Below are 25222 nucleotides of genomic sequence, written 5' to 3'. Positions count from 1 at the left end.
GATGCACAAGATATGGCAGACGGTGGTTGGCCCGGCCGGCTAGGCCGCATTGTAGCACACTGAGCTTCCCACTGCAACTTATGCTTCATGTCCATGTGCCGGTTCATGCATGAAGTACTCAAACTATGTATTTTTTGGCCTCTACTTAGCTGTTGCTGACAAATGTTACAGATAACACGAGGTGGGTCATCTTTATCGATCTGAAAAAATGCCCAGGCTATGCAAGGCTTAGCACCCATGCGACCTGAAGAGCCACCACGACTTGTGGTGAGAGGCAGAGTTGTGTTTGAGGATGCAGCTGTTGACGTGCTTCCAGTACTACGTCTCTGTCCAGGAAGGCGCAACCTGACCTCGTCGTCACTAGCATCTTCCTCCACCTCCTCTGCTGACCTCATCTCTTGGCTGACTGTGGGTTGACAGTAAGTGGGATCTCCAACCTCATCATCATCACCCTGTGTGTTATCACACCCGTCGTCCTCAGAGCCAACCTGTTCCTGCCCTGACAAAAAACTAAAGTTGTCGCTCCAATCAGGTATTTGAGTCTTATCATCGTCTTCCTCATTGTCTCCACCAACAGGAGTTACAGTTTGGGAATGAGGGTCTACATTATGGTCAGAACCTTCTGCGTCTGGTCCTGGATCCGACTCATAAAGATTCTGAGCATCAGTGCAGATCATTTCCTCGTCTGGATTCACAGAAGCGCTGGAGTCGATCTCTGATTCCCAGGCTATAGTATGAGTAAACAGCTCTGCAGACTCAACCATCTGTTCTACCTCATACTCAGACGGGCAGCTGGAGATTTGGAGCTGTGAGGAAGCAAATGCGATTGGGGTGACACCTTTGAGGACTGGAGTATTTGTGATGTTGAAGTTGATGTGGAGGAGAGCCCACTTAAAGGTGCAATTGATATCCGTTGAAGCACCTGCTGTTTTTGTGCCTCATCTGGAATTTGTAGCGATTGGCGTGGCCGTAAGAAAGGGATCTTATCACATTGTCCGCTAAAAGAAGTAGACATTTTAGTTTGGCTGGAAGATGGTCTTTCTTCTGCAGATGTTACTGTTGCTTTAACACCTACCCCACGGACACAACCTTTTTTCCCCTTCCCAACACGCCTATTCCCCTTTCCACCAGCAGCAGGCCTTTTTCCACTCATTTTGGTGGTTAACTAATTAACAACTCTGGAGTTGTTTGCACAAAAAAACAATGGATGGGAACCGAGCAGAGCTGAGTGGCCAAACTGTGGTATTAGGCCAAAACTATTGGCTGGGTTAGATGCAGAAAAAAATTATATTCAATTTGCAACCTGATGGAGGTCAGTATAGATGGACTAATAGAGAAAGTCCCACACACTGCTAGAAGGCCAAATATTTTTTCAGAGCTAGATGCAGATAAAAATTATTTTTAATTTGCAACCTGATGGAGGTCAGTATAGATGGACTAATAGAGAAAGTCCCACACACTGCTAGAAGGCCAAATATTTTTTCAGAGGTAGATGCAGAAAAAAATATATTCAGTTTGCAACCTGATGGAGGTCTGTATAGATGGATTAATAGAACAAGTCCCACACACAGCTAGAAGCCCAATATTTTTTCAGAGGTAGATGCAGAAAAAAATATATTCAGTTTGCAACCTGATGGAGGTCAGTATAGATGGACTAATACAACAAGTCCCACACACAGCTAGAAAGCCCAATATTTTTTCAGAGGTAGATGCAGAAAAAAATATATTCAGTTTGCAACCTGATGGAGTTCTGTATAGATGGATTAATAGAACAAGTCCCACACACAGCTAGAAGCCCAATATTTTTTCAGAGGTTGATGCAGAAAAAAATATATTCAGTTTGCAACCTGATGGAGGTCAGTATAGATGGACTAATACAACAAGTCCCACACACAGCTAGAAGCCCAATATTTTTTCAGAGGTAGATGCAGAAAAAAATATATTCAGTTTGCAACCTGATGGAGGTCTGTATAGATGGATTAATAGAACAAGTCCCACACACAGCTAGAAGCCCAATATTTTTTCAGAGGTAGATGCAGAAAAAAATATATTCACTTTGCAACCTGATGGAGGTCAGTATAGATGGACTAATACAACAAGTCCCACGCACAGCTAGAAGCCCAATATTTTTTCAGAACTAGATGCAGAAAAAAATATATTCAGTTTGCAACCTGATGGAGGTCTGTATAGATGGACTAATACAACAAGTCCCACACACAGCTAGAAGCCCAATATTTTTTCAGAGGTAGATGCAGAAAAAAATATATTCAGTTTGCAACCTGATGGAGGTCAGTATAGATGGACTAATACAACAAGTCCCACACACAGCTAGAAGCCCAATATTTTTTCAGAGGTAGATGCAACAAAAAATATATTCAGTTTGCAACCTGATGGAGGTCAGTATAGATGGACTAATACAACAAGTCCCACACACAGCTAGAAGCCCAATATTTTTTCAGAGGTAGATGCAGAAAAAAATATATTCAGTTTGCAACCTGATGGAGGTCAGTATAGATGGACTAATACAACAAGTCCCACACACAGCTAGAAGCCCAATATTTTTTCAGAGGTAGATGCAACAAAAAATATATTCAGTTTGCAACCTGTTGGAGGTCTGTATAGATGGATTAATAGAACAAGTCCCACACACAGCTAGAAGCCCAAATATTTTTTCAGAGGTAGATGAAGAAAAAAATATATGCAGTTTGCAACCTGATGGAGGTCAGTATAGATGGACTAATACAACAAGTCCCACACACAGCTAGAAGCCCAATATTTTTTCAGAGCTAGATGCAGAAAAAAATTATATTCAATTTGCAACCTGATGGAGGTCAGTATAGATGGACTAATAGAATGATGCTATGCCTGAAAGATTTTACTTCACTAGGTGCAGTAAAAAAATTGGTATTCTATACACAGGTGGTATATCTTGCAGCACAGATAGGCTACTCCACTGACTAACACACTCTGCAATAGGCCAAAAAGGATTAGCTTTGCTAGTTTCAGCCAAATGCTGTGAAAAAAACTTGAACAGCACTGGCACAGACCTGCCTGGCAAAAACTGATAGGAACTGATGTAACCTAGTCCTGAAAAGGACTCCAATTACAATTAGTCTTTACTCCCACAATCTATCTATTTAAGAGCACAGACTTGCCTGATAAAAGTCGTAGGAAATGCTGTAACCTAGTCCTTAAAAGGACTGCAATCACAACTATTCCCTACTCCCAAGCTATCTGTAGATTTGTGCGAAAATTGGCTTGAAATTAACAAGGTATAGTGCACACAGCAACAGCGGTGCCATCTAACACTCAGCTGCAGCAGTGAGAAAATGGTGGCGAAGGGGAAAATGGCTTGGTCTTATAGGGCAAGGACATGTGACATACACTGCCAATGACAAATGCCCTTGCTTGTGTGAAAAAAAGCACTTCACTCCGTGTGTGCGCTGCTGATAGGCTGACAGATTGCACCTCCCCACTGTAAATGCGGGAAAGAGAAAAAAAAAATGGAGATCTTCATTGTTCCTGCAGAGATCCATCCCCTGCCCCTCCCCCACCCCGCTGTACACTCAAACTGCGTATTAACATTAATTTTCATCATTACTGAGAAAAAATCCAGTTATGATTTTGGTGCATGAACAATTATCGAACATAACCTCGAACAGCCGAATTTTTCTCAAATTGTTCGTGTTCGCCGAACGGCTCGAACACCGCCCAAAACAGCTCGAATTTGAGATTGGCGAACAGTTCGAGTAGAATAACGCTCATCTCTAATCTTCACTGAGCTGTAGAAGAAAAGGAAAATGTGAACAAGTCATACGTATGAATACTGCATATGAGTGGTCATGCTGGCTTTAGGCATCAGAATTAATTACATCATTTACCATCTATGTTACATCCATGTCAGTTCAATCAATGATCAACCATTCTCAAAATTTGCCAAAATCAATCTTGGTCAAAAGAAGTCTAACTGCTAGCTCATATCCCTGCTGCCTTTTTAGGATTATCAATACAAGATGAGTAGAGTGATTAGCAAACATAAACAGAGCCATGCTGCTTCTGCTGCTTTCCAGTAAGTCACCCTAGTGATGAACTCATAGCTACATTGCTCTGCACTGCTGTATAATGTCTTCCTTGCTGCTCCTTCTGATTATCTGTTACGTACAGGCAGGGGTGTAAGAATCCTTCATGTTTGAGTGTTCTGTATATGGGAGATCATAGCAAGTTATCTATTCCACCTAATTCAGTGATATCTAAAAATTAGCGGATGAGAAAACAGAGGAAAGATTAGTTAAATATCTGGATACAAGTCATATGTTTCGTAAAATGGTGCCCTAGAGTGAATGTGCAAACAAATCCCTGATAACTACGTTGCTCATGCATAATAACATTTGTATTTTTGTCTAATTAGTTATACAATGTTTTCTGCAACTTATATCATTAGCAAATTTCTGATTTAAATAAGTTTGTACATCCGTATGAGGTAGCATGGCCGAGCAGTCTAAGGCGCTGGATTAAGGCTCCAGTCTCTATGGAGGCGTGGGTTTAAATCCCACTGCTGCCATTATTTATGTGGATCTAATTTTTACCAAAAATTAGGAAACAGTTGAGGAAGTAAAGGGGGTTGAGAATTTAGGAGGCAGCGGTAATTCTATCCTATATTTTTGAACTACAAAAGGTGGAAAACCTGCGAAAACTGAGATTTTAAGATTGGACTGTAGAAAGGCAGTTTTTAATGGACTCAGTAAAAAGGAAGGAAAGGTAGGATGTTCTAAAGGAAAGAAATGTCCAGGAAGGATGGGAGATTTTGCTAAATTTAATTCTTACTGCACAATCAGTAACAATCCCAAAAAGAAGGAAGAATGGAAAGCATATATGGAGACCAGGATGGCTGAATACTTAACTTAAAAGCTTGATAAAAAGGAACAAAGAAATGAGTATCAAATGGAAAGAAGGGTTCATATCTCAAGAAGAATATAATGCTGTCTGCAGGGAAAGCTGGGCTAGCGTTAGAAGAGCTAAAGCCAGTAATGAATTGAGGCTTGCAAGAGAGACCAAATGCAATAAGAAAGGATTTTGGAAGTAAGTCAAAAGTAAAAGAAAAGCCAAAGATGCTATAGGATTTTTAAAGGATGAAAGGGTAAAGTGGTCAATAATGATGTTGAGAAGACTGAACTTTTAAATTCCTATTTGGCTTCTGTGTTCTCTAAGAAAGCAAATGTAACATCAAGTGATCTTCACTGTGCTGTAGAAGAAAAGGAACATGTGAACAAGTCATACGTATGAATACTGCATATGAGTGGTCATGCTGGCTTTAGGCATCAGAATTAATTACATCACTTACCATCTATGTTACATCCATGTCAGTTCAATCAATGATCAACCATTCTCAAAATTTGCCAAAATCAATCTTGGTCAAAAGAAGTCTAACTGCTAGCTCATATCCCTGCTGCCTTTTTATGATTATCAATACAAGATGAGTTGAGTGATTAGCAAACATAAACAGAGCCATGCTGCTTCTGCTGCTTTCCAGTAAGTCACCCTAGTGATGAACTCATAGCTACATTTCTCTGCACTGCTGTATAATGTCTTCCTTGCTGCTCCTTCTGATTATCTGTTACGTACAGGCAGGGGTGTAGGAATCCTTCATGTTTGAGTGTCCTGTATATGGGAGATCATAGCAAGTAATCTATACCACCTAATTCAGTGATATCTAAAAAATTAGCGGATGAGAAAACAGAGGAAAGATTAGTTAAATATCTGGATACAAGTCATATGTTTTGTAAAATGGTGCCCTAGAGTGAATGTGCAAACAAATCCCTGATAACTACGTTGCTCATGCATAATAACATTTGTATTTTTGTCTAATTAGTTATACAATGTTTTCTGCAACTTATATCATTAGCAAATTTCTGATTTAAATAAGTTTGAACATCCATATGAGGAAGCATGGCCGAGCAGTCTAAGGCGCTGGAATAAAGCTCCAGTCTCTATGGAGGCGTAGGTTCAAATCCCACTGCTGCCATTATTTATGTGGATCTAATTTTTACCAAAAATTAGGAAACAGTTGAGGAAGTAAAGGGGGTTGAGAATTTAGGAGGCAGCGGTAATTCTATCCTATACTTTTGAACTACAAAAGGTGGAAAACCTGCGAAAACTGAGATTTTAAGATTGGACTGTAGAAAGGCAGTTTTCAATTGACTCAGTAAAAAGGAAGGAAAGGTAGGATGTTCTAAAGGAAAGAAATGTCCAGGAAGGATGGGAGATTTTGCTAAATTTAATTCTTACTGCACAATCAGTAACAATCCCGAAAAGAAGGAAGAATGGAAAGCATTTATGGAGACCAGGATGGCTGAATACTGAACTTAAAAGCTTGATAAAAAGGAACAAAGAAATGAGTATCAAATGGAAAGAAGGGTTCATATCTCAAGAAGAATATAATGCTGTCTGCAGGGAAAGCTGGGCTAGCGTTAGAAGAGCTAAAGCCAGTAATGAATTTAGGCTTGCAAGAGAGACCAAAAGCAATAAGAAAGGATTTTGGAAGTAAGTCAAAAGTAAAAGAAAAGCCAAAGATGCTATAGGATTTTTAAAGGATGAAAGGGAAAAGTGGTCAATAATGATGTTGAGAAGACTGAACTTTTAAATTCCTATTTGGCTTCTGTGTTCTCTAAGAAAGCAAATGTAACATCAAGTGATCTTCACTGTGCTGTAGAAGAAAAGGAACATGTGAACAAGTCATACGTATGAATACTGCATATGAGTGGTCATGCTGGCTTTAGGCATCAAAATTAATTACATCATTTACCATCTATGTTACATCCATGTCAGTTCAATCAATGATCAACCATTCTCAAAATTTGCCAAAATCAATCTTGGTCAAAAGAAGTCTAACTGCTAGCTCATATCCCTGCTGCCTTTTTATGATTATCAATACAAGATGAGTAGAGTGATTAGCAAACATAAACAGAGCCATGCTGCTTCTGCTGCTTTCCAGTAAGTCACCCTAGTGATGAACTCATAGCTACATTTCTCTGCACTGCTGTATAATGTCTTCCTTGCTGCTCCTTCTGATTATCTGTTACGTACAGGCAGGGGTGTAGGAATCCTTCATGTTTGAGTGTCCTGTATATGGGAGATCATAGCAAGTAATCTATACCACCTAATTCAGTGATATCTAAAAATTAGCAGATGAGAAAACAGAGGAAAGATTAGTTAAATATCTGGATACAAGTCATATGTTTTGTAAAATGGTGCCCTAGAGTGAATGTGCAAACAAATCGCTGATAACTACGTTGCTCACACATAATAACATTTGTATTTTTGTCTAATTAGTTATAAAATGTTTTCTGCAACTTATATCATTAGCAAATTTCTGATTTAAATAAGTTTGAATATCTGTATGAGGTAACGTGGCCAAGCGGTCTAAGGCGCTGTATTAAGGCTCCAGTCTCTCTGGAGGCGTGTGTTCAAATCCCACCGCTGCCATTATTTATTTGGATCTAATTTTTACCAAAAATTAGGAAACAGTTGAGGAAGTAAAGGAGGTTGAGAATTTAGGAGGCAGCGGTAATTCTATCCTATACTTTTGAACTACAAAAGGTGGAAAACCTGCGAAAACTGAGATTTTAAGATTGGACTGTAGAAAGGCAGTTTTTAATGGACTCAGTAAAATGGAAGGAAAGGTAGGATGTTCTAAAGGAAAGAAATGTTCGGGAAGGAAGGGAGATTTTGCTAAATTAAATTCTCACTGCGCAATCAGTAACAATCCCGAAAAGAAGGAAGAATGGAAAGCATTTATGGAGACCAGGATGTCTGAATACTGAACTTAAAAGCTTGCTAAAAAGGAACAAAGAAATGAATATCAAGTGAAAAGAAGGGTTCATATCTAAAGAAGAATATAATGCTGTCTGCAGGGAAAGCTGGGCTAGAGTTAGAAGAGCTAAAGCCAGTAATGAACTGAGGCTTGCAAGAGAGACCGAAAGCAATAAGAAAGGATTTGGAAGTAAGTCAAAAGTTAAAGAAAAGCCAAAGATGCTATAGGATTTTTAAAGGATGAAAAGGGTAAAGTGGTCAATAATGATGTTGAGAAGACTGAACTTTTAAATTCATGTTTTGCTTCTGTGTTCTCTAAGAAAGCAAATGTAACATCAAGTGATCTTCACTGTGCTGTAGAAGTAAAAAGGAACATGTGAGCAAGTCATATATATGAATACGGCATATGAATAGTCATGTTGGCTTTAGGCATCAGAATTACATAATTTACCATCTATGTTACATCCATGTCAGTTCAATCAATGATCAACCATTCTCAAAATTTTCCAAATTCAATCTTGGTCAAAAGAAGTCTAACTGCTAGCTCATATCCCTGCTGCCTTTTTAGGATTATCAATACAAGATGAACATAGTGATTAGCAAACATAAACAGAGCCATGCTGCTTCTGCTGCTTTCCAGTAAGTCACCCTAGTGATGAACTCATAGTTACATTGCTCTACAATGCTGTATAATGTCTTCCTTGCTGCTGCTTCTGATTATCTGTTGCGTACAGTCAGGGGTGTAGGAATCCTTCATGTTTGAGTGTCCTGTATATGGGAAATCATAGCAAGTAATCTATACCACCTAATTCAGTGATATTTAAAAATTAGAGGATGAGCCAACAGAGGAAAGATTAGTTAAATATCTGGATACAAGTCATATGTTTTGTAAAATGGTGCCCCAGAGTCAATGTTCAAACAATCCCTGATAACTACGTTACTCATGCATAATAATATTTGCATTTTTGTTTAATTAGTTATACAATGTTTTCTGCAAATTATATCATTAGCAAATTTCTGACTTAAATAAGTTTGACCATCTTTATGAGGTAACGTGGCCGAGCGGTCTAAGGCACTGGATTTAGGCTCCAGTCTCTCTGGAGGCGTGGGTTTAAGTCCCACTGCTGCCATTATTTATTTGGATCTAATTTTTACCAAAAATTAGGAAACGGTTGAGAAATAAAGGGGATTGAGAACTTAGGAGGCAGCGATCATGCTATCCATTAATTTTGAACTACAAAAGGAGGAAAGCCTGCGAAAACTGAGATTATAAGATTGGACTGTATAAAGGCAGTTTTCAATGGACTCAGTAAAAAGGAAGGAAAGGTAGGATGTTCTAAAGGAAAGAAATGTCCAGAAAGGATGGGAGATTTTGCTTAATTAAATCCTCACTGCATAATCAGTAACAATCCCAAAAAGAAGGAAGAATGGAAAGCATTTATGGAGACCAGGATGGCTGAATACTGAATTTAAAAGCTTGCTAAAAAGGAACAAAGAATTGAATATCAAATGAAAAGAAGGGTTCATATCTAAAGAAGAATATAATGCTGTCTGCAGGGAAAGCTGGGCTAGCGTTAGAAGAGCTGAAGCCAGTAATGAATTGAGGCTTGCAAGAGAGACCAAAAGCAATAAGAAAGGATTTTGTAAGTAAGTCAAAAGTTAAAGAAAAGCCAAAGATGCTATAGGATTTTTAAAGGATGAAAAGGGTAAAGTGGTCAATAATGATGTTGAGAAGACTGAACTTTTACATTCCTATTTTGCTTCTGTGCTCTCTACGAAAGCAAATGTAACCTCAAGTGATCTTCTCTGAGCTGTAGAAGAAAAGGAACATGTGAGCAAGTCATACGTATGAATACTGCATATGAGTGGCCATGTTGGCATTAGGCATCAGAATTAATTACATAATTTACCATCTATGTTACATCCATGTCAGTTCAATCAATGATCAACCATTCTCAAAACTTGCCAAAATCAATCTTGGTCAAAAGAAGTCTAACTGCTAGCTCATATTCCTGCTGCCTTTTTAGGGTTATCAATACAGGATGAGCAGAGTGATTAGCAAACATAAACAGAGCCATGCTGCTTCTGCTGCTTTCCAGTAAGTCAGCCTAGTGATGAACTCATAGCTAAATTGCTCTGCACTGCTTTATAATGTCTTCCTTGCTGCTGCTTCTGATAATCTGTTACGTACAGGCAGGGGTGTAGGAATCCTTCATGTTTCAGTGTCCTGTATATGGGAGATCATAGCAAGTAATCTATACCACCTAATTCAGTGATATCTAAAAATTAGCGGATGAGAAAACAGAGGAAAGATTAGTTAAATATCTGGATACAAGTCATATGTTTTGTAAAATGGTGCCCCAGAGTCAATGTGCAAACAAATCCCTGATAACTACGTTGCTCATGCATAATAACATTTGTATTTTTGTCTAATTAGTTATACAATGTTTTCTGCAACTTATATCATTAGCTAATTTCTGATTTAAATAAGTTTGAACATATATATGAGGTAGCGTGGCCGAGCGGTCTAAGGCGCTGGATTAAGGCTCCAGTCTGTTTGGAGGTGTGGGTTCAAATCCCACCGCTGCCATTATTTATTTGGATCTAATTTTTACAAAAAATTAGGAAACAGTTGAGGAAGTAAAGGGGGTTGAGAATTTAGGAGGCAGCGGTAATTCTATCCTATACTTTTGAACTACAGATGGTGGAAAACCTGCGAAAACTGAGATTTTAAGATTGGACTGTAGAAAGGCAGTTTTCAATGGACTCAGTAAAAAGGAAGGAAAGGTAGGATGTTCTAAAGGAAAGAAATGTCCAGAAAGGCTGGGAGATTTTGCTAATTAAATTCTCTCTGCACAATCAGTAACAATCTCAAAAAGAAGGAAGAATGTAAAGCATTTATGGAGACCAGGAATGCTGAATACTGAACTTAAATGCTTGCTAAAAGGGAAGAAAGAATTGAATATCAAATGAAAAGAAGGTTTCATATCTAAAGAAGAATATAATGCTGTCTGCAGGGAAAGCTGGGCTAGCGTTAGAAGAGCTAAAGCCAGTAATGAAGTGAGGCTTGCAAGAGAGACCAAAAGCAATAAGAAAGGATTTTGGAAGTAAGTCAAAAGTTAAAGAAAAGCCAAAGATGCTATAGGATTTTTAAAGGATGAAAAGGGTAAAGTGGTCAATAATGATGTTGAGTAGACTGAACTTTTAAATTCCTATTTTGCTTCTGTGCTGTCTAAGAAAGCAAATGTACCATCAAATGATCTTCACTGAGCTGTAGAAGAAAAGGAACATTTGAACAAGTCATACGTATGAATACTGCATATGAGTGGTCATGTTGGCATTAGGCATCAGAATTAATTACATAATTTACCATCTATGTTACATCCATCTCAGTATAATCAATGGTCAACCATTCTCAAAATTTGCCAAAATCAATCTTGGTCAAAAGAAGTCTAACTGCTAGCTCATATCCCTGCTGCCTTTTTAGGGTTATCAATACAGGATGAGCAGAGTGATTAGCAAACATAAACAGAGCCATGCTGCTTCTGCTGCTTTCCAGTAAGTCACCCTAGTGATGGATTCATAGCTACATTGCTCTGCACTGCTGTATAATGTCTTCCTTGCTGCTGCTTCTGATTATCTGTTATGTACAGGCAGGGGTGTAGGAATCCTTCATGTTTGAGTGTCCTGTATATGGGAGATCATAGCAAGTAATCTATACCACCTAATTCAGTGATATCTAAAAATTAGCGGATGAGAAAGCAGAGGAAAGTTTAGTAAAATATCTGGATACAAGTCATATGTTTTGTAAAATGGTGCCCCAGAGTCAATGTGCAAACAAATCACTGATAACTACGTTGCTCATGCATAATAACATTTGTATTTTTGTCTAATTAGTTATACAATGTTTTCTGCAACTTATATCATTAGCAAATTTCTGATTTAAATAAGTTTGAACATCCGTATGAGGTAGCGTGGCCGAGCGGTCTAAGGCGCTGGATTAAGGCTCCAGTCTCTATGGAGGCGTGGGTTCAAATCCCACCGCTGCCATTATTTATTTCGATCTAATTTTTACCAAAAATTAGGAAACAGTTGAGGAAGTAAAGGGGGTTGAGAATTTAGGAGGCAGCGGTAATTCTATCCTATACTTTTGAACTACAAAAGTTGGAAAACCTGCGAAAACTGAGATTTTAAGATTGGACTGTAGAAAGGCAGTTTTCAATGGACTCAGTAAAAAGGAAGGAAAGGTAGGATGTTCTAAAGGAAAGAAATGTCCAGGAAGGATGGGAGATTTTGCTAAATTAAATTCTCACTGCACAATCAGTAAAAATACCAAAAAGAAGGAAGAATGGAAAGCATTTATGGAGACCAGGATGGCTGAATACTTGTAACATACCTGGCGGCGTCCTTGCATAGTGGTCCATCTCCCACTGTGCAAGAGCGCGCACTTGATCTCCGGTCCAGGGTGTCTCTCTGGCTTCCCTCCATGCTGTCTGTTTGCTTCTGTGTCTGCTGCTTATGGGCGGCGCCCGATCACTTCCTGCTTTTTGTACCTGCTGCAGGCACACCCTTTGTGCGTCCTCAGCCTATTGCTGTCTGTCACCTGGTATTTAAACCAGCTGCCCCATTAACCCATGCCTGAGCATCTTGCCCTGTCAGTTGGCTTTTGTCTCTGACATGCCAGGTCCTGTCTATGTTACCTGTCTTGCAGTATCTGTTCCCATGTCTGTACTGTGTCCTATCTGTGTACCTTAACCTGCAGTCTGTACTCGTTCCTTGCCTGTTCGTTCCGCCTTCCTGGAGGCTGTATTTCCAGGCCAGTCTGAACACGCTCCTTGCCTGTTCGTCCCGCCTCTCTGGGGGCCGTATTCCCAGACCCGCTCCTGTATCCCGCTGCAGTGTCGGTCTCCTCCGTACACTCAGTTCCAGTCTGAACTCTCTCCTATCTTTTACCTGTTTTTTCTCTATGTCCGTTCCTTTCCTTTTTCTGCAGAGTCTGAACTCGTACCTACTCCTGCTCGTTGTCACTGTACTTCCGTTTGTGAGTTTGTGGTCCACTCGCTACTTCTCTGCAAGTACCCTGTGGGTATCTGGTTCTGCCTTTCCCTTCTAGTCTGTTCCGTGTGAACAGAGCCCTGTTCCTTCCGCGTCTGCGGTTTTTGCTTTGCTCTGCTCTGTTCACCGCGCTGCGGTTTTCGCTTTGCTCAGCTCTGTCCGCCGCGTCTGCGGTTTTCGCTTTGCTCAGCTCTGTCCGCCGCGTCTGCGGTTTTTGCCTTGCTCAGCTCTGTCCGCCGCGTCTGCGGTTTTCGCTTTGCTCAGCTCTGTCCGCTGCGTCTGCGGTTTTCGCTTTGCTCAGCTCTGTCCGCCGCGTCTGCGGATTTCGCTTTGCTCAGCTCTGTCCACCGCGTCTGCGGTTTTCGCTTTGCTCAGCTCTGTCCACCGCGTCTGCGGTTTTCGCTTTGCTCAGCTCTGTCCACCGCGTCTGCGGTTTTCGCTTTGCTCAGCTCTGTCCACCGCGTCTGCGGTTTTCACTTTGCTCAGCTCTGTCCACCGCGTCTGCGGTTTTCGCTTTGTTCAGCTCTGTCCACCGCGTCTGCGGTTTTCGCTTTGTTCAGCTCTGTCCACCGCGTCTGCGGTTTTCGCTTTGCTCAGCTCTGTCCACCGCGTCTGCGGTTTTCGCTTTGCTCAGCTCTGTCCACCGCGTCTGCGGTTTTCGCTTTGCTCAGCTGTGTCTACCGCGTCTGCAGTTTCGAATTTGTCTCCCAGTCTGTACTGGACCCTACCCAGCTTGTGCTCTAGTCTGCCTGTTCCTGTATTCCCCGGTGTGGGTCAACAGCCGTGTCCGGAGTCTGACTTGGAGTAGACCCTGGTTCCTCTGCTCAGTTCCTCCCTGGTGCTCTGGCGTCGTATGCCGTCGTGCGACTTTGGTCGGATCGGGCAGATACTTAGTTACGCCCCTCCAGGCACTCTCCGGTTCATGGCACAGTCGAATCACTACATAAACACGCACACGCCAGTCAGTCCGGGCATGTGCATTACAGCATGCTCAGGCCATTGTTCCCGTTGAGCCCCACGGCCTTCGCTCTCTGAGAAGTTTTCCAGAGAATACATGCATTAAAATAAATAAATAAATTTTTTTTTTTTCCCTTTAGCTGAGTTCCAGGCGAATTACGCACCCGTCCAGATGGATCTATCTGCTCTCGTTCCTGCGGATCCGCTACGTTATTATGGGGATCCAAGACAAAGTCATGCATTTGTGGAGCAATGCATGCTACACTTCAAGTTCTGCCCTCTATGTTTTCCCACCGATCGGGTTAAGGTGGCATTCATTATGTCTTACCTGGCGGGTGATGCCTTGGAATGGATCAACCCCCTATATGAAACACAGGATCCGATCCTCCTGGACCTAATGGCCTTCCTGGTGGCCTTTCTAATGGTCTTTGATGATCCTAACCCGGAGGCTCCTGCTGAAGCTTCACTTCCCAATATCCCGGAGCAGCCCCAATGGGTAATGTGTGTGGGTAGCGCAATAGTCCTCCAGCCCAATGAGACTACTGCCCACCCAGAATCCTCACAGGGTGACTACGCTTTCCGGAATACTTCTCCCAACCTCAAGAGGCAGTCCAGACGTTCTAGGCATAGAGGCAAGCCGTCACGCCAGGGTCTGTCCTCCCTGAGACCTCCTGACCCCAACCTTGAAGTCCCTACTGAAGATTAATCTCCCTGTATCCCGGAGAAGCCCCAACGGGTAATGTGCGTGGGTAGTGCACCAGTTCTCCTGCCCGAAGAGACTTCTGCCCATCCAGACTCCACACAGGAGAACTTCCTGCACCCGGCATCAGATGCTTCACCCACTTTAACCGGTGTGCATGTCCAAGGATGCTCCAAAGCTGTGGTTACCTCAGAGTCTGTGCACCTCTACTACCTGGCGGAGGACCCCCTGTTGCCTCCTGAATCCTCCGGGATACCACTCGATGACAAATGGAGAGAGACTTCTCTACACCCAGTACTCGATACTTTGTCCGCTTCGTCCTGTGAGCCTGACAATGGGTACCCCAAAGTGGTAGTTACCTCCGAGTCTCTACACCCCTCCGACCAGGCGGAGGACCTCCAGTTGTCTCCAGAACCCTACGGGGTGCTACCTGGTAGCGAAAGGACAGAGACTCTCCTATACTCTGTACCTGATACCTCGCTCACTTCGTCCAGTGAGTCCAACCTAGTGTACTCCGAAGCAGAGGTTACTCCCGAGTCTCTACACCCCTCCGACCAGGCGGAGGACCTCCAGTTGTCTCCAGAAACCTTCGGTGTGCCACCTGGTGGTGAATGGATAGAGACTTTCCTATATCCTGGATCTGATACCTCGCTTGCTTCGTCCAGTGAGTCCGACCTAGTGTACTCTGAAGCAGAGGTTACCCATGAGTCTCTACACCCCTCTGACCAGGCGGAGGACCTCCAGTTGTCTCCAGAACCCTTCGGGGTGCCACCTGGTGGTGAATGGACAGAGACTTTCCAATACTCGGTACCCGATACCTCACCTGCTTCGTCCAGTGAGTCCGACCTAGTGTACTCTGAAGCAGATGTTTTCCCCGAGCCTCTGCACTCTTCTGACCCGGCAGAGGACCTCCAGTTGTTTCCTGACTCCTCCGGGGTACCACCAGATAACAAAGAGACAGTGACTTTTTTTCACCCTGTACCTGATAACCTGTCTATTTCTTCCTGTGAATTTGACAAGATGTACCTCGAAGCAGAGGTTATCCCCGAGTCTCTACACCCCTACGACCAGGCGGAGGACCTCCAGTTGTCTCCTGAACACTTCGGGGTGCTAACTGATAACGAATGGACAGGTACTCTTCTATATTCGGTACCTGATACCTCGCCCGCTTCCTCCAGCGAGTCCGACCTAGTGTACTCCGAAGCAGAGGTTACCCCCGAGTCTCTGCACTATTCCGACCCGGCGGAGGACTCCCAGTTGTTTTCTGAATCCTCCTGGGTACCACCAGATAACAAGGTAACAGGGACTTTTCTACACCTTGTACCTGATACCTCGCCCATTTCATCCTGTGAGTTTGACAAGATGTACCCCGAAGCAGAGGTTACCCCCGAGTCTCTGCACTCCTTCAACCCGGCGGAGGACTTCCAGTTGTCTCCTGAACCCTCTGGGGTGCTACCTGATAATAAGTGGAGAGAGACTTCCCTGTGTGCTGTTCCTGGTACTTCACCTGTTTCGTCTGTTGCTGAGGATGGCTGGATAGGAGGTAGCATCCTAGCTACCCAGATGAGACCAGTTTCTCCAGTGGACAGTGGAAGTGATCTACTTGAAGTAAAGGATTGGCCCTTGAATTCCCTGCGGAATATTCTGGAAGGCCTGAAGAAGAGGGGGCGTAAGGGGGGGGTACTGTAACATACCTGGCGGCGTCCTTGCATAGTGGTCCATCTCCCACTGTGCAAGAGCGCGCACTTGATCTCCGGTCCAGGGTGTCTCTCTGGCTTCCCTCCATGCTGTCTGTTTGCTTCTGTGTCTGCTGCTTATGGGTGGCGCCCGATCACTTCCTGCTTTTTGTACCTGCTGCAGGCACACCCTTTGTGCGTCCTCAGCCTATTGCTGTCTGTCACCTGGTATTTAAACCAGCTGCCCCATTAACCCATGCCTGAGCATCTTGCCCTGTCAGTTGGCTTTTGTCTCTGACATGCCAGGTCCTGTCTATGTTACCTGTCTTGCAGTATCTGTTCCCATGTCTGTACTGTGTCCTATCTGTGTACCTTAACCTGCAGTCTGTACTCGTTCCTTGCCTGTTCGTTCCGCCTTCCTGGAGGCTGTATTTCCAGGCCAGTCTGAACACGCTCCTTGCCTGTTCGTCCCGCCTCTCTGGGGGCCGTATTCCCAGACCCGCTCCTGTATCCCGCTGCAGTGTCGGTCTCCTCCGTACACTCAGTTCCAGTCTGAACTCTCTCCTATCTTTTACCTGTTTTTTCTCTATGTCCGTTCCTTTCCTTTTTCTGCAGAGTCTGAACTCGTACCTACTCCTGCTCGTTGTCACTGTACTTCCGTTTGTGAGTTTGTGGTCCACTCGCTACTTCTCTGCAAGTACCCTGTGGGTATCTGGTTCTGCCTTTCCCTTCTAGTCTGTTCCGTGTGAACAGAGCCCTGTTCCTTCCGCGACTGCGGTTTTCGCTTTGCTCTGCTCTGTCCACCGCGCTGCGGTTTTCGCTTTGCTCAGCTCTATCCACCGCGTCTGCGGTTTTTGCTTTGCTCAGCTCTGTCCACCGCGTCTGCGGTTTTCGCTTTGCTCAGCTCTGTCCACCGCGTCTGCGGTTTTCGCTTTGCTCAGCTCTGTCCACCGCGTCTGCGGTTTTCGCTTTGTTCAGCTCTGTCTACCGCGTCTGCGGTTTCGAATTTGTCTCCCAGTCTGTACTGGACCCTACCCAGCTTGTGCTATAGTCTGCCTGTTCCTGTATTCCCCGGTGTGGGTCAACAGCCGTGTCCGGAGTCTGACCTGGAGTAGACCCTCGTTCCTCTGCTCGGTTCCTCCCTGGTGCACTGGCGTCGTATGCCGTCGTGCGACCTTGGTCGGATCGGGCAGATACTTAGTTACGCCCCTCCAGGCACTCTCCGGTTCATGGCACAGTGGAATCACTACATAAACACGCACACGCCAGTCAGTCCGGGCGTGTGCATTACAATACTGAACTTAAAAGCTTGCTAAAAAGGCACAAAGAATTGAATATCAAATGAAAAGAAGGGTTCATATCTAAAGAAGAATATAATGCTGTCTGCAGGGAAAGCTGGGCTAGCGTTAGAAGAGCTAAAGCCAGTAATGAAGTGAGGCTTGCAAGAGAGACCAAAAGCAATAAGAAAGGATTTTGGAAGTAAGTCAAAAGTTAAAGAAAAGCCAAAGATGCTATAGGATTTTTAAAGGATGAAAAGGGTAAAGTGGTCAATAATGATGTTGAGAAGACTGAACTTTTACATTCCTATTTTGCTTCTGTGCTCTCTAAGAGAGCAAATGTAACATCAAGTGATCTTCTCTGAGCTGTAGAAGAAAAGGAACATGTGAACAAGTCATACGTATGAATACTGCATATGAGTGGCCATGTTGGCATTAGGCATCAGAATTAATTACATAATTTACCATCTATGTTACATCCATGTCAGTTCAATCAATGATCAACCATTCTCAAAACTTGCCAAAATCAATCTTGGTCAAAAGAAGTCTAACTGCTAGCTCATATCCCTGCTGCCTTTTTAGGGTTATCAATACAGGATGAGCAGAGTGATTAGCAAACATAAACAGAGCCATGCTGCTTCTGCTGCTTTCCAGTAAGTCACCCTAGTGATGAACTCATATCTACATTGCTCTGCACTGCTGTATAATGTCTTCCTTGCTGCTGCTTCTTATTATCTGTTACGTACAGGCAGGGGTGTAGGAATCCTTCATGTTTGAGTGTCCTGTATATGGGAGATCATAGCAAGTAATCTATACCACCTAATTCAGTGATATCTAAAAATTAGCGGTTGAGAAAACAGAGGAAAGTTTAGTTAAATATCTGGATACAAGTCATATGTTTTGTAAAATGGTGCCCCAGAGTCAATGTGCAAACAAATCCCTGATAACTACGTTGCTCATGCATAATAACATTTGTATTTTTGTCTAATTAGTTATACAATTTTTTCTGCAACTTATATCATTAGCAAATTTCTGATTTAAATAAGTTTGAACCTCTGTATGAGGTAGCGTGGCCGAGCGGTCTAAGGCGCTGGATTAAGGCTCCAGTCTCTATGGAGGCGTGGGTTCAAATCCCACCGCAGCCATTATTTATTTGGATCTAATTTTTACCAAAAATTAGGAAACAGTTGAGGAAGTAAAGGGGGTTGAGAATTTAGGAGGCAACGGTAATTCTATCCTATACTTTTGAACTACAGAAGGTGGAAAACCTGCGAAAACTGAGATTTTAAGATTGGACTGTAGAAAGGCAGTTTTCAATGGACTCAGTAAAAAGGAAGGAAAGGTAGGATGTTCTAAAGGAAAGAAATGTCCAGAAAGGCTTGGAGATTTTGCTAAATTAAATTCTCACTGCACAATCAGTAACAATCCCATAAAGAAGGAAGAATGGAAAGCATTTATGGAGACCAGGATTGCTGAATACTGAACTTAAATGCTTGCTAAAAAGGAACAAAGAATTGAATATCAAATGAAAAGAAGGTTTCATATCTAAAGAAGAATATAATGCTGTCTGCAGGGAAAGCTGGGCTAGCGTTAGAAGAGCTAAAGCCAGTAATGAAGTGAGGCTTGCAAGAGAGACCAAAAGCAACAAGAAAGGATTTTGGAAGTAAGTCAAAAGTTAAAGAAAAGCCAAAGATGCTATAGGATTTTTAAAGGATGGAAAGGGTAAAGTGGTCAATAATGATGTTGAGAAGACTGAACTTTTAAATTCCTAATTTGCTAGTGTGCTGTCTAAGAAAGCAAATGTAACATCAAATGATCTTCACTGAGCTGTAGAAGAAAAGGAACATTTGTACAAGTCATACGTATGAATACTGCATATGAGTGGTCATGTTGGCATTAGGCATCAGAATTAATTACATAATTTACCATCTATGTTACATCCATGTCAGTTCAATCAATGATCAACCATTCTCAAAATTTGCCAAAATCAATCTTGGTCAAAAGAAGTCTAACTGCTAGCTCATATCCCTGCTGCCTTTTTAGGGTTATCAATACAGGATGAGCAGAGTGATTAGCAAACATAAACAGAGCCATGCTGCTTCTGCTGCTTTCCAGTAAGTCACCCTAGTGATGAACTCATAGCTACATTGCTCTGCACTGCTGTATAATGTCTTCCTTGCTGCTGCTTCTGATTATCTGTTACGTACAGGCAGGGGTGTAGGAATCCTTCATGTTTGAGTGTTTTGTATATGGGAGATCATAGCAAGTAATCTATACCACCTAATTCAGTGATATCTAAAATTAGCAGATGAGCCAACAGAGGAAAGATTAGTTAAATATCTGTATACAAGTCATATGTTTTATAAAATGGTGCCCCAGAGTCAATGTACAAACAACTCCCTGATAATTACGTTGCTGTTGCATAATAACATTTGTCTTTTTGTCTTATTGGATATAAAATATTTTCTGCCACTTACATCAAAAGCAAACTTCTGATATAAATAACGTTAATCTTCTGTTAGAGGTAGCGTGGCCGAGCGGTCTAAGGCTCTGGATTTAGGCTTCAGTCTCTCTGGAGGCATGGGGTCAGATCCCACTGCTGCCATTATTTATTTGGATCCAATTTTTACCAAAAATTAGGAAACGGTTGAGGAAGTAAAGGGGATTGAGAACTTAGGAGGCAGCGATCATGCTATCCTATAATTTTGAACTACAAAAGGAGGAAAACCTGCGAAAACTGAGATTTTAAGATTGGACTGTAGAAAGGCAGTTTTTAATGGACTAAGTAAAAAGGAAGGAAAGGTAGGATGTTCTAAAGGAAAGAAATGTCCAGGAAGGATGGGAGATTTTGCTAAATTTAATTCTCACTGCACAATCAGTAACAATCCCGAAAAGAAGTAAGAATGGAAAGCATTTATGGAGACCAGGATGGCTGAATACTGAACTTAAAAGCTTGCTAAAAAGGAAAAAAGAAATGAATATCAAATGGAAAGAAGAATATAATGCTGTTTGCAGGGAAAGCTGGGCTAGTGTTAGAAGAGCTAAAGCAAGTAATGAAGTGAGGCTTGCAAGAGAGACCAAAAGCAATAAGAAAGGATTTTGGAAGTAAGTCAAAAGTTAAAGAAATGTCAAAGATGCTATAGGATTTTTAAAGGATAAAAAGGGTAAAGTGGTCAATAATTATGTTGAGAAGACTGAACTTTTAAATTCCTGTTTTTCTTCTGTGTTCTCTAAGAAAGCAAATGTAACATCAAGTGATCTTCACTGTGCTGAAGAAGAAAAGGAACATGTGAACAAGACAAATGTTATTACAAAATGGGGTCACTTGTGGGGGTTTCTGCTGTTTTGGCATGTCAGCGACTCTTCAAATGTGACATGGTGTCTGCTGCCTATCCCAGCCAACATAGCGCTCCTTTCTCTTCCGAACCCTGCCGTACACCAAAGCAGTGGTTTTCCCCCACATATGGGGTATCGGCGTACTCAGGAGAAATTGTACAACAAATTTCATGGTGCAATTTATCCTGTTACCCTTATGATAATGCAAAATTAGGGAATGAAAAACATTTTTTATGGGAAAAATGTGAAAATTTTATTTTTACGGCTCAACATTATAAACTTCTGTGAAGCAGCTGGGGGAGCAAGGTGCTAACCACACATCTAGATAAGTTCCCTAAGGGGTATAGTTTCCAAAATGGTGGCACTTGTGGGGGGTTTCCACTGTTTAGGCACATTAGGGGCTCCCCAAATGTGACATGGCGTCCGCTAATTATTCAAACAAATTTTACATTCAAAAAGTCAAATGGCCCTACTTCCTTTCAAACCCTGCCATGTGCCCAAACAGTAATTTGCCTTCACATATGGGGTATCGGCGTGTTCAGGAGAAATTGTACAACAAATTTCATGGTGCAATTTATCCTGTTACCCTTATGATAATACAAAATTAGGGAATGAAAAACATTTTTTGAGGGAAAAATGTGAAAATTTTATTTTTACGGCTCAATATTATAAACTTCTGTGAAGCAGCTGGGGGTGCAAGGTGCTCACAACACATCTAGATAAGTTCCCTAAGGCGTCTAGTTTCCAAAATGGTGGCAATTGTGGCGTGTTTCCACTGTTTAGGCACATTAGGGGCTCCCCAACTGCGACATGGCGTCTGCTAATTATTCAAACAAATTTTACATTCAAAAAGTCAAATGGCGCTCCTTCCCTTTCAAACCCTGCCATGCGCCAAAACAGTAATTTGCCTCCACATATGGGGTATCAGCGTGTTCAGGAGAAATTGCACAACAAATTTCATGGTGCAATTTATCCTATTACCCTTATGATAATGCAAAATTAATGGATGAAAAACGGTTTTGTGGGAAAAATGTGAAAATTTTATTTTTACAACTCAATATTATAAACTTCTGTGAAGCACCTTGGGGTTCAAGGTGCTCACCACACATCTAGATAAGTTACCCAAGGGGTCTAGTTTCCAAAATGGTGTCAATTGTGGGGGGTTTCCACTGTTTAGGCACATCAGGAGCTCTCCAAACGCAACATGGCGTCTGCTAATTATTCAGACAAATTTTACATTCAAAAAGTCTAATGGCGCTCCTTCCCTTCCGAACCCTGCAGTGCGCCCAAACAGTGGTTTTCCCTCACATATGGGGTGTCAGCACGCTCAAGAGAAATTGCACAAAAAAAGTTGGGGTCCATTTTTTCCTGTTACTCCTGTGAAAATAAAAAAAATTGGGTTTAAAGTAATATTTTTGTGAAAAAAGTTAAATGTTAATTTTTTTCTTCCACATTCCAAAAATTCCTGTGAAGCACCTGAAGGGTTAATAAAGTTTTTGAATGTGGTTTTGAGCACCTTGAGGTGTGCAGTTTTTAGAATGGTGTCACTTTTGGGTATTTTCTGTCATAAAGACCCCTCAAAGTGGCTTCAAATATGATGTGGTCCCTAAAAAAATGTTTTTGTAAATTTTGTTGGAAAAATGAGAAATCGCTGGTCAATTTTAACCCTTATAGCTCCCTAACAAAATAAAATTTTGGTTCCAAAATTGTGCTGATGTAAAGTAGACATGTGGGAAATGTTATTTATTAACTATTTTGTGTGACATATCTCTCTGATTTAAGGGCATGAAAACTCAAAATTTGAAAATTGCAAAATTTTCAAAATTTTCACCAAATTTCTGATTTTTTCACAAATAAACACAAGTTATATCGAAGAAATTTTATGACTATCATGAAGTACAATATGTCATGAAAAAATAATCTCAGAATCAGGGGAATACGTTGAAGCGTTCCAGAGTAATTACTTCATAAACTGGCAGTGGCCAGAATTGAAAAAATTGGCCCGGTCACGAAGGCAAAAAGAGGCTCTGGCGCGAAGTGGTTAATGGACGCAGTAAAAAGGAAGGAAAGGTAGGATGTTCTAAAGGAAAGAAATGTCCATGACGGATGGGAGATTTTGCTAAATTAAATTCTCACTGCACAATCAGAAACAATCCTGAAAAGAAGGAAGAATGGAAAGCATTTATGGAGACCAGGATGGCTGAATACTGAACTTAAAAGCTTGCTAAAAAGGAACAAAGAAATGAATATCAAATGGAAAGAAGGGTTCATATCAAAAGAAGTATATAATGCTGTCTGCAGGGAAAGCTGGGCTAGCGTTAGAAGAGCTAAAGCCAGAAATGAATTGAGACTTGCAAGAGAGACCAAGAGCAATAAGAAAGGATTTTGGAAGTGAGTCAAAAGTTAAAGAAAAGCCAAAGATGCTATAGGATTTTTAAAAGATGAAAAGGGTAAAGTGGTCAATAATGATGTTGAGAAGACTGAACTTTTAAATTCCTTTTTGGCTTCTGTGTTCTCTATGAAAGCCAATGTAACATCAAGTGATCTTCACTGTGCTGTAGAAGAAAAGGAACATGTGAACAAGCCATACGTATGAATACTGCATATGAGTGGTCATGTTGGCTTTAGGCATCAGAATTAATTACATAATTTACCATCTATGTTACATCCATGTCAGTTCAATCAACGATCAACCATTCTCAAAATTTGCCAAAATCAATCTTGGTCAAAAGAAGCCTAACTGCTAGCTCATATCCCTGCTGCCTTTTTGGGGTTATCAATACAGGATGAGCAGAGTGATTAGCAAACATAAACAGAGCCATGCTGCTTCTGCTGCTTTCCAGTAAGTCACCCTAGTGATGGATTTACAGCTACACTGCTCTGCACTGCTGTATAATGTCTTCCTTGCTTCTGCTTCTGATTATCTGTTACGTACAGGCAGGGGTGTAGGAATCCTTCATGTTTGAGTGTCCTGTATATGGGAGATCATAGCAAGTATTCTATACCACCTAATTCAGTGATATCTAAAAATTAGCGGATGAGCCAACAGAGGAAAGATTCGTTAAATATCTGGATACAAGTCATATGTTTTGTAAAATGGTGCCCCAGAGTCAATGTACAAACAAATCCCTGATAACTACGTTGCTCATGCATAATAACATTTGTATTTTTGTCTAATTAGATATACAATGTTTTCTGCAACTTATATCATTAGCAAATTTCTGATTTAAATAAGTTTGAAAATACTTATGTGGTAGCGTGGCCGAGCGGTCTAAGGTGCTGGATTAAGTCTCCTGTCTCTCTGGAGGTGTGGGTTCAAATCCCACTGCTGCCAGAATTTATTTGGATCTAATTTTTACCAAAAATTAGGAAATATTTGAGGAAGTAAAGGGGATTGAGAATTTAGGAGACAGCAGTAATTCTATCCTAGACATTTGAACTACAAAAGGTGGAAAACCTGCGAAAACTGAGATTTTAAGATTGGACTGTAGAAAGACAGTTTTAAATGGACTCAGGAACAAGGAAGGAAAGGTACGATGTTCTAAAGGAAAGAAATGTGCAGGAAGGATGGGATATTTTGCTAAATTAAATTCTCACTGCACAATCAGTAACAATCCCAAAAAGAAGGAAGAATGGAAAGCATTTATGGAGACAAGGATGGTTGAATACTGAACTTAAAAGCTTGCTAAAAAGGAACAAAGAAATGAATATCAAATGGAAAGAAGAATATAATGCTGTCTGCAGGGAAAGCTGGGCTAGTGTTAGAAGAGCTAAAGCAAGTAATGAAGTGAGGCTTGCAAGAGAGACCAAAAGCAATAAGAAAGGATTTTGGAAGTAAGTCAAAAGTTGAAGAAAAGCCAAAGATGCTATAGGATTTTTAAAGGATGAAAAGGGTAAAGTGGTCAATAATGATGTTGAGAAGACTGAACTATTAAATTCCTGTTTTGCTTCTGTGTTCTCTAAGAAAGCAAATGTAACATCAAGTGATCTTCACTGTGCTGTAGAAGAAAAGGAACATGTGAGCAAATCATATGTATGAATACTGCATATGAGTCGTCATGTTGGCTTTAGGCATCAGAATTAATTACATAATTTACCATCTATGTTACATCCATGTCAGTTCAATCAATGATCAAACTTTCTCAAAATTTGCCAAAATCATTCTTGGTCAAAAGAAGACTAACTGCTAGCTCATATCCCTGCTGCCATTTTAGGGTTATCAATACAGGATGAGCAGAGTGATTAGCAAACATAAACAGAGACATGCTGCTTCTGCTGCTTTCCAGTAAGTTACCCTAGTGATGGATTCACAGCTACACTGCTCTGCACTGCTGTATAATGTCTTCCTTGCTGCTGCTTCTGATTATCTGTTACGTACAGGCAGGGGTGTAGGAATCCTTCATGTTTGAGTG

The 25222-nt window shown here is 41.5% G+C and overlaps 5 non-coding genes across 5 annotated transcripts; all 5 read left to right on the top strand.

Annotated features, from left to right (window-relative positions):
* The first annotated feature begins 4479 nt into the window (after positions 1-4479).
* Positions 4480-4561, top strand: TRNAL-AAG (transfer RNA leucine (anticodon AAG)). The gene has a single exon. It is a non-coding gene; the product is annotated as a tRNA-Leu (tRNA).
* A 4296-nt stretch (positions 4562-8857) lies between these two features.
* TRNAL-UAG (transfer RNA leucine (anticodon UAG)) lies at positions 8858-8939 on the top strand. Its single transcript has one exon. It is a non-coding gene; the product is annotated as a tRNA-Leu (tRNA).
* Positions 8940-10317: 1378 nt separating this feature from the next.
* TRNAL-AAG (transfer RNA leucine (anticodon AAG)) lies at positions 10318-10399 on the top strand. Its single transcript has one exon. It is a non-coding gene; the product is annotated as a tRNA-Leu (tRNA).
* Positions 10400-11777: 1378 nt separating this feature from the next.
* Positions 11778-11859, top strand: TRNAL-AAG (transfer RNA leucine (anticodon AAG)). The gene has a single exon. It is a non-coding gene; the product is annotated as a tRNA-Leu (tRNA).
* Positions 11860-18537: 6678 nt separating this feature from the next.
* On the top strand, positions 18538-18619 carry TRNAL-AAG (transfer RNA leucine (anticodon AAG)). Its single transcript has one exon. It is a non-coding gene; the product is annotated as a tRNA-Leu (tRNA).
* Positions 18620-25222: the final 6603 nt, after the last annotated feature.

The sequence above is a fragment of the Phyllobates terribilis genome, unplaced genomic scaffold (genome assembly GCF_046119375.1).
Source record: "Phyllobates terribilis strain yellow unplaced genomic scaffold, ASM4611937v1 Scaffold_11__3_contigs__length_659146591, whole genome shotgun sequence".
Taxonomy (NCBI): domain Eukaryota; kingdom Metazoa; phylum Chordata; class Amphibia; order Anura; family Dendrobatidae; genus Phyllobates; species Phyllobates terribilis.
This window is presented reverse-complemented; position numbering and strand designations above follow the sequence as displayed.